General features: G+C 44.8%; 1 pseudogene; it reads right to left on the bottom strand.

The window, feature by feature from the left end:
- Positions 1 to 388: 388 nt before the first annotated feature.
- On the bottom strand, positions 389 to 7,348 carry LOC115152296 (E3 ubiquitin-protein ligase AMFR-like; annotated as a pseudogene).
- Between the last annotated feature and the right edge of the window lie 1,514 nt (positions 7,349 to 8,862).

An 8,862-nucleotide genomic window follows, 5' to 3' on the forward strand; every position in this document is an offset into this window, starting at 1 on the left:
CTCACTCGGTTCCGGATTGCAGGCCGTCTTGCTCGGTTCCGGACTGTAGACCCATTCACGCCTCTCCAAACTGTGGGCCGTCTCACTCGGCTCTGAACAGTGGGCCGTCTCCTGCACAACCCGTGCACCTCCTGCACAACCCGTCCTGGCTGGATGGAACTAGTAGCCCTGTACGAGCGGGGTGCTAGTACAGGGCGAACTGGGCTGTGCAGGGGCCTGATGGTTGCCGTGCGTAGACCGGGCGTAGGGTAGCCTGGTCCTCGGAGGCGCACCGGTGACCAGACGCGCTGCGCAGGCATCCTCCTACCAGGCTGGATGCCCATTCTAGCACGGCATCTGCGAGGGGCTAGGATAACTCGCACTGGACTGTGCGTGCGTATGGGCGAGATCGTGCGCACTTCTGCACAACTCGGCGCCCTCCACTCCATATGTTCATCCCTAAAAACACAGGGAGCTGGCTTAGGGCTCACCCTTGGCCCAGCCAAACTACCCGTGTGCCCCCCCAAAAAAATTATTGGGGGTGCCTCTCCGGCTTTCTCGCCAGCCGTGTTCCCCGATAGCGTTCCCAGTCTTCACCCGACTTCCTCCATGGGCCCTCTCCGGCCAGAATCTGCTCCCACGTCCAAAACTCCCGATAGTCCATGTTCGTGTTCCGTTGCTCCTTACCCCGCTGCTTGGTCCTTGGTTGGTGGGATATTCTGTAACGGTTGTCGTCGGATTTAGACCAAAATGCAGTGGGGAAATGTGCACTCATCTTCTTTATTATAAACGGACAAGAAGGAGAACCAAAACAAACACAAAGAAAACACAACGACTAATCACATGCTAGTAAGACACAAAGCAATACACAGCAGAATCTTCCACAAAGTACTCAACAAACACATACCTATATATAGAACTCTCAATCAGAGGCAACTAGAAAACACCTGCATCCAATTGAGAATCCAACCCCAATTAACAAAACATAGAAATACAAAAGACTAGACAGAACATAGAAATACACTAACATAGAACAGTGCCCAAAACCCCCCGGAATACATAAATCAAATACCTTACTGCCACGTCCTGACCAAACTAAAATAACAAATAACCCCTATTACTGGTCAGGACGTGACACAAAGCTTGTCGTTTGAAAGGTAAATGAACATTTAAATAATGATTTCTATTTTATTCTAATAAATCATTATATATGTTCCAGTAAACTTGTTCCACAGCCAATTCAAACCTCAGCAAACCTCAGCTCTCCTGTCATATACCGAATGTGACATTAAACGTGGCTGTCACGGTGTCTGATTCAAATACTGGCATTCCTTGAGTGACACAGTGGCTAAATCACATCTGAGATCTGAACCAAAGAAAATACTGTTTTGGTATAAGCAGAGCCACAATCGACTAGAATCTTTCAAGGCCTGAATTCAATCGACCCACTTTAGAATGCGTTGTGTCCTGTTTTCATGACTCACATTAATAAGACATCGTTAGTTTGAGGATCACTGGATCAAAAGTAATAAACAGACAGAATGACTCATGGATTTAATGCCAAAGTGTGAAAGCGGCAGGAGCGTCAACTTAATTCAGGCCAGGCATTAATGCTCTGTACTCCTGGGGTGAGAGAGACTGATTAAAGCTGTAATATCTATGACAGAACCCAGTCCCTGGTCTGGCTATAGCTCCCAAACAGCACATTTAAAACATAGCATGGGAAAAATGTTATCATGCACATTTCTTGTCTGCTCAGACTAATTCAATGGATAGATAATTCAGTGGATAGATAGTAGTTCCTGATCCTGGACTACATGAAACAGAGGGCCGAGCATGCCCCCATCCACATCAATGGGGCTGTAGTGGAGCGGGTCGAGAGCTTCAAGAACCTCAGTGTCCACATCACCAAGGAATTAACATGGTCCATACACACCAACACAGTAGTGAAGAAGACACGACAACGCCTCTTCCCCCTCAGGAGGCTGAAAAGATTTTGCATGGGCCCTCAGATCCACAAAAAGTTATACAACTGCACCATTGAGAGCATCTTGACTGGCTGCATCACCGCTTGGTATGGCAACTGCTTGGCACCCGACCAGAAGGTGCTACAGAGGGTAGTGCGTACGGCCCAGTACATCACTGGGGCCGAGCTCCCTGCCATCCAGGACCTCTATACCAGGCGGTGTCAGAGGAAGGCCCTAAAAACTGTCAAAGACTCCAGCCACGCAAGTCACATACCTTTCTCTGCTACCGCACGACAAGCGGTACAGACAGGACCCTGAACAGCTTCTACCCCCAAACCATAAGACTACTAATAGTTAACCAAATAGCTACCCGGACAATCTGCATTGACCCTCTTTGCACTAACTCTATTGACTCATCACAAAGGCTGCTGCTACTGTTTATTATCTATCCTGTTGCCTAGTAACTTTACCCCTACCTATACGTACCCCTGCACATTGACTCGGTACTGGTACCCTGTGTATATAGCCAAGTTATCGTTACTCATTGTGTATTTATTCTTTGTTTCTAGATTTTTCTCTCTACATTGTTGGGAAGAGCCCATAAGTAAGCATTTCACTGTTAGTCTACACCTGTGGTTTACAAAGCATGTGACAAATAACATTTGATTTGATTTGAGACAGTCCATTCAGTAGCCTACTTCAGCCCTAGAAAGACTCTGGGATCTAGAGGGGGCAGGTTTGGTGCTGCTGGGAGACCTGATTTATAATCCTATAACTCTTACTGAAGGGCATACCTTCATTGTACTCATCATCATTATCGTTGTTCATGGCAGCAGTTTCCTCAGGGCTCTTACTCTTACTCAGATATCTCCCACGAGAGGAGACATAGAAAAGGGTAAGGGTTCTGGCTGAGGCTAGGGTCAGGGTTGAACCGGGATGTGAACATTAAGCTAGGGTTAGGCTTGTGGTTAATGTTGGTATCCTTTCAAATAATTTAGCTCAGGTTAATTTAGCTCGCCTGGTGCAATGGAACCAATGGAATAGTCCCTAAAGTGCAACTGCAAACCCTGTCCGTCTGGCAAATTCACTGCCCAAAGTATTTGAAAGACAAGTACTTTTTGAAGCCAGACGTGTTAATGTTATGGGGCCAGAGGACATGGGTGTGCTAATGGGGTCCGTGCTGCCCAGAGCCTCATCATCATTAGGGCTAATTAGCCAACGCTGCTAATAGATTAGTACCATTAACAGGAGCATGAGAAACAGAATGAGCTAAATGGATATCAATGGAATAGAGAAAATGAAATGGAAAAAACTCAGGGTAACATACAGGACAAAATATTCCAACAAAAACATCCATAGTCAAGTGTGCACAAGTAGAGCACTGAAAGGTAATAAATAGGAGGAAATATTTTTAATTGGCATCATTCACACTGTCCATAATAGACTGTAATTTGACAATCCAGGCTAGCAGGTTAGGAACTGGAAGTGTTCCTTTAAAGTCTATTGAAAACAGTGCTTTTAAATAAGCAGACACAGTACCTGCATGCGCATAGCAGTATCTCATCTTTCCTCTGCTGCGGCATCTTCTTTCTCTCCTCGGCTGACTTGGAGAAGCGGCAGCACCTGAGCTCAAAGTCCTCCGCCTCAGGGGTCACAACCTTTGAAGTCCCGCTGGCCCCACCCACATCCTCTGGGGAGAGGTTGACCTGGGAGACTATGCGTTCCACAGGCTTGAGAGGAAGAGGAGCAAAGCAGACCTTTTAGGGACTATCCTGGAAGTTGGGTCTGTCCAAATGTACTGTTGAAGTCAAGCATCCCACTCAAAACATTTTATAAGTAATTTGTGATATTGGCTCATAGGATGAATTGACCCTGAATTCTGTTTTAGTACTTCCCTATGTTAATGTACCATCCAAGGAGACACATAAGCTCACATAAGCAGACACAAACACCTTATGAAGTTAGTGAGGTGGAGATGTGGGACTGACCTGTGTGAGAAAGGGTTTGTGGTGGGAGTGGGACTGGGACTGGATTGACCTGTGTGGGGAAAGGCACCACGATGCGTCCCACCAGGAAGTTGTCAGTGGTGACCTCTACAGAGTGGGTCAGCTGCAGGTCCTGGAGCACCAGATGGTAGGGAACCCGAGGAAACATCTCCCGATCTGATGGTCCTAAAGATAGCGAGAGGGGAGAATTATAATTATTTTAATGTTTACCTAATTTTCTTCATTGGCACTGACGTGAAAGAATAGGACAGGTGAATGGTATCACAATAAGTGCACAAGGCACTGGAAGCACACAAGTCATGGATCAATGGACCATAGGAATACTGACCATGGCATTAAGCTGGGAGTTGTTGGCCGGCTGTACAATGCCCAGGACGTTGGTTGTGTGCATGACTTCCACTGAGAAATTGGGCGGCCAGCTTGCAATGCGAGAACCTTGTACGGGTGACATACATGTAAATTCAAGCCCATAGAATTTTCATGAGAGGTGTACTTTCTACACTGTATTTGGATGTCTTGTGTTTAGAGAAAAGCCTGAAGAGTCGCTAACTGTTTCAGCGTAACCGCTGAGGGGATGTCTATCTGCATATTGTATGGGTGTTACTTTCCCGCATGCTCTTAGCCCAACAGATACTATGGCCTGATGCAGAAAACAACAACAAAACTAGTAGGGACGACAGATGCAATTTATTTTCATAGGAATATTAACATTGATGAGGAAGCTAAACTGTTGATTAATGTCTCCTTTCCCAGTTAAATAAATTGCATACATACGTAAATGGAGTAGTTCTGACAGCTAGGAGAGAAATTAGGATACTGGATGAGTTTTGGGGCCTCACTGTTAAAGTGGAAAAAGTGGTTGTGCTGGTTGAGGTGTGGCCGTGCCACGGGCCCGGGGCCTCCAGGGCCCATGTTATCCTCCAGCGGGGGCTCCCTCTGCCTCTCCTCTCTCTCCCCTCTGGGCCCCCTCACTGATGTTCAGAGACATATGGCATGTGGGACATGACGTGTACTGCTCCGACCAGGAGCGCAGGCAGGAGCTGGCCACACAAAGACATTTATATATTATACATATATTATACATTTACAATACCAGTCAAAAGTTTGGACACACCTACTCATTCAAGGGTTTTTCTTTATTTTTACGATTTTCTACACTGTAAAATAATAGTGAAGACATAAAAACTATGAAATAACACATATGGAATCATGTAGTAACCAAAAAAGTGTTAAACAAATCAAAATATATTTGATATTCTTCAAAGTAGCCACCCATTGCCTTGATGACAGCTTGCACACTCCTGGCATTCTCTCAACCAGCTTCATGAGGAATGCTTTTCCAACAGTCTTCAAGTAGTTCTCACATATGCTGAGCACTTGTTGGCTGCTTTTCCTTCACTCTGCAGTGCAACTCATCCCAAACCATCTCAATTGGGTTGAGGTCAGGGGATTGTGTAGGTCAGGTCATCTGATGCAGTACTCCATCCTTCGCCTTCTTGGTCAAATTGCCCTTACACAGCCTGGAGGTGTGTTTTGGATCATTGTCCTATTGAAAAAGAAATGATAGTCCCACTAAGTGCAAACCAGATGGGATGGTGTATCGCTGCAGAATGCTGTGGTAGCCATGCTGGTTAAGTGTGCCTTGAATTCTAAATAAATCTCTGACAGTGTCACCCCCACACCATCACACCTCCTCCTCCATGCTTCACTTTGGGAACCACACATGCAGAGATCATCCGTTCACCTACTCTGCGTCTCACAAAGACATGGCGGTTGGAACCAAAAATCTCAAATTTGGAATCATCAGACCAAAGGACAGATTTCCACAGGTCTAATGTCCATTGCTTGTGTTTCTTGGCCCAAGCAAGTCTCTTCTTCTTATTGGTGTCCTTTAGTAGTGTTTTTTTTGTTGCAGCAATTCAACCATGAAGGCCTGATTCATACAGTCTCCTCTGAACAGTTGATGTTGAGATGTGTCTGTTACTTAAACTCTGTGAAGCATTTATTTGGGCTGAAATTCTGAGGCTGGTAACTCTAATGAACTTATCCTCTGCAGCAGCGGTAACTCTGGGTCTTCCTGTCCTGTGGCGTTCCTCGTGAGAGACAGTTTCATCATAGCGCTCAATGTTTTTTGCGACTGCACTTGAAGAAACTTTCAAAGTTTTTGATATGTTCTGGATTGACTGACCTTGATGGACTGTCATTTCTCTTTTGCTTATTTGAGCTGTTCTTGCCATAATATGGACTTGGTCTTTTACCAAATCTTCTGTATACCAACCCTACCTTGTCACAACACAACTGATTGGCTCAAACGCAATAAGAAGGGAAGAAATTCCAAAAACGTACTTTTAACAAGGCACACCTGTTAATTGAAATGCATTTCAGGTGACTACCTCATGAAGCTGGTTGAGAGAATGCCAATAGTGTGCAAAGCTGTCATCAAGGCAAAGGATGGCTACTTTGAAGAATCTCAAATATAAAATATATTTTGATTTGTTTAACACTTTTTTGTTTACTACATGATTCCATATGTGTTATTTCATAGTGTTGATGTCTTCACTGTTATTCTACAATGTAGAATATAGTAAAAAATAAAGAAAACCCTTGAATGAGTAGGTGTGTCCAAACTTTTGACTGGTACTGTATATACTGTACATTTATATAGCACTTCCACATTGGATGGTGGAGGACTCATTCATTCACTATCAGTTGATGTCCACCAGCCAAAACATATTTGACCCAGCCATTTAAACATCAATATATACATATTCAACAGCCTTTGCAAACGAAAACAGATAGATGTTGCGTTTGTTGAAATGTGCACAGAGTGGGGGGAAAAAAGTTACAGTTTACAGACAGCTGCTCACTTGTGGAAGAGATGTCCAAACGACAGCTTGCGTTCTGTAGTCATTGAGTCCCAGCAGATAGCACAGTCATCATTGTCGGCTACCAGCTCATTAGAGGTGGCCACAGCAAACCTGCAATCAACCAATCAGCAACATATTTAGACAAACAACACTTTGTCCATTTTCTTCTTAGATCACGGAAATCCGTTTTCTGCTTTCATTTTGCCTTTAAATGAGCCTCAGAGCATAGATAGACACAGTATAAAAGGTGATTGAAACACGTACTGTAGGCTACACACGTACTGCCACGCTCTTTGAAGACGGATAAAGCTCGCGGATTGAGCAACAAACCTGGCCTCCATGTTGTGGATGACGCGGAGGTAGTTCTTGTGGCGACGGACTTCGTCAAGCAGGTAGCGTAGATCACCAGGCTGGCCATGGAGAGCCAGATGGTACCGAACAGCTGAGAGGTTGGAGGGGTAAGAAGGGGAGAGAAAGAAGACATTACGGTTACAACAAGAAGGGACCTAAAGACGAAAGGACATTAGTAACATCGCTAGTAATGCAAATAGTAATAACAGATGTGACAGAACATCTGAGGACGGGGGTTTGAACTGTGGATGTGGTGCGTGAGGTCCAGCCCCAGCAGAGCCAGCTCCATCACAAAATCAGTGGAGTAGATGTATGATACCTTACTCTAGTCCCCTCCCTGGAGGGAGCAGGAACATGTGGTTCAGTGTGTGTGTGTACCCTTTTCAGATGTACCACCAGTTGGTAATAGGTTCATACAAGATATGCATTATTTTGGTAATTGCCAGCACAATCACTTACCGGATAATGACATGTCCGGTTCTAACGGACAACAGTATTCACTGAAAGGAAACATGAGAAAACAATGAAAACAGAGAGCGTCATCAGATAAGTTCATGCTGTATGCATAAAACAAAGGTAAGAGGATCCAACAGAATTTTTAAAGTCATCTCTTTATTAAAATGCATCGGGAACCACCCGGAAACCATTTTGTCATTGATAAGCACCTACATTTAAACACATTGGCTGTACATTAACATTCTATGCAGTGCATTCGGAAAGTATTCAGACCCCTTCACTTTTTCCACATTTTGTTAAGTGACAGCCTTATTCTGAAATGGATTAAGTTGTCACCCCCTCAATCTACACACAATACCCTCTAATGACAAAGCAAAAACTGTTTCTAAGACATTTTTGCAAATGTATATATATATATAAAAACTTAAATATCACATTTACAGAAGTATTCAGACCCTTTACTCAGTACTTTGTTGAAGCACCTTTGGCAGCGATTACAGCCTAGAGTTTTCTTGGGTATGACGCTACAAGCTTGGCACACCTGTATTTGGGGAGTTTCTCCCATTCTTCTCTGCAGATCCTGTCAAGCTCTGTCAGGTTGGATGGAGAGCGTTGCTGCCAAGCTATTTTCAGGTCACTCCAGAGATAGATAGGGTTCAAGTCCGGGATCTATTTGGGCCACTCAAGGACATTCAGAGACTTGTCCTGAAGCCACTCCTGTGTAGTCTTGGCTGTGTGCTTAGGGTCGTTGTCCTGTTGGAAGGTGAACCTTGACCCCAGTCTGGGGTCCTGAGCGCTCTGGAACAGGTTTTCATCAAGGATCTCTCTGTACTGATCTCTCTGTACTTTGCTCCATTCATCTTTGCTGAAAAACATTCCCACAGCATGATGCTGCCACCACCATGCTTCACCGTAGAGATGGTGCCAGGTTTCCTGCAGATGTGACACTTGGCATTCAGTCCAAAGAGTTCAATCTTGGTTTCATCACACCAGAGAATCTTGTTTCTCATGGTCTGAGAGTCCTTTAGGTGCCTCTTGGCAAACTCCAAGCTGGCTGTCATGTGCCTTTTACTGAGGAGTGGCTTCTGTCTGGCCACTCTACCATAATGGACTGATTGGTAGAGTGCTGCAGAGATGGTTGTCCTTCTGGAAGGTTTTCCCATCTCCACAGAGGAACTCTGAATCTCTGTCAGAGTGACCATCGGGTTCTTGGTCACCTCCCTGACCAAGGCCCTT

This window comes from Salmo trutta, chromosome 17 (genome assembly GCF_901001165.1).
Source record: "Salmo trutta chromosome 17, fSalTru1.1, whole genome shotgun sequence".
NCBI classification, from domain to species: Eukaryota; Metazoa; Chordata; class Actinopteri; order Salmoniformes; family Salmonidae; genus Salmo; species Salmo trutta.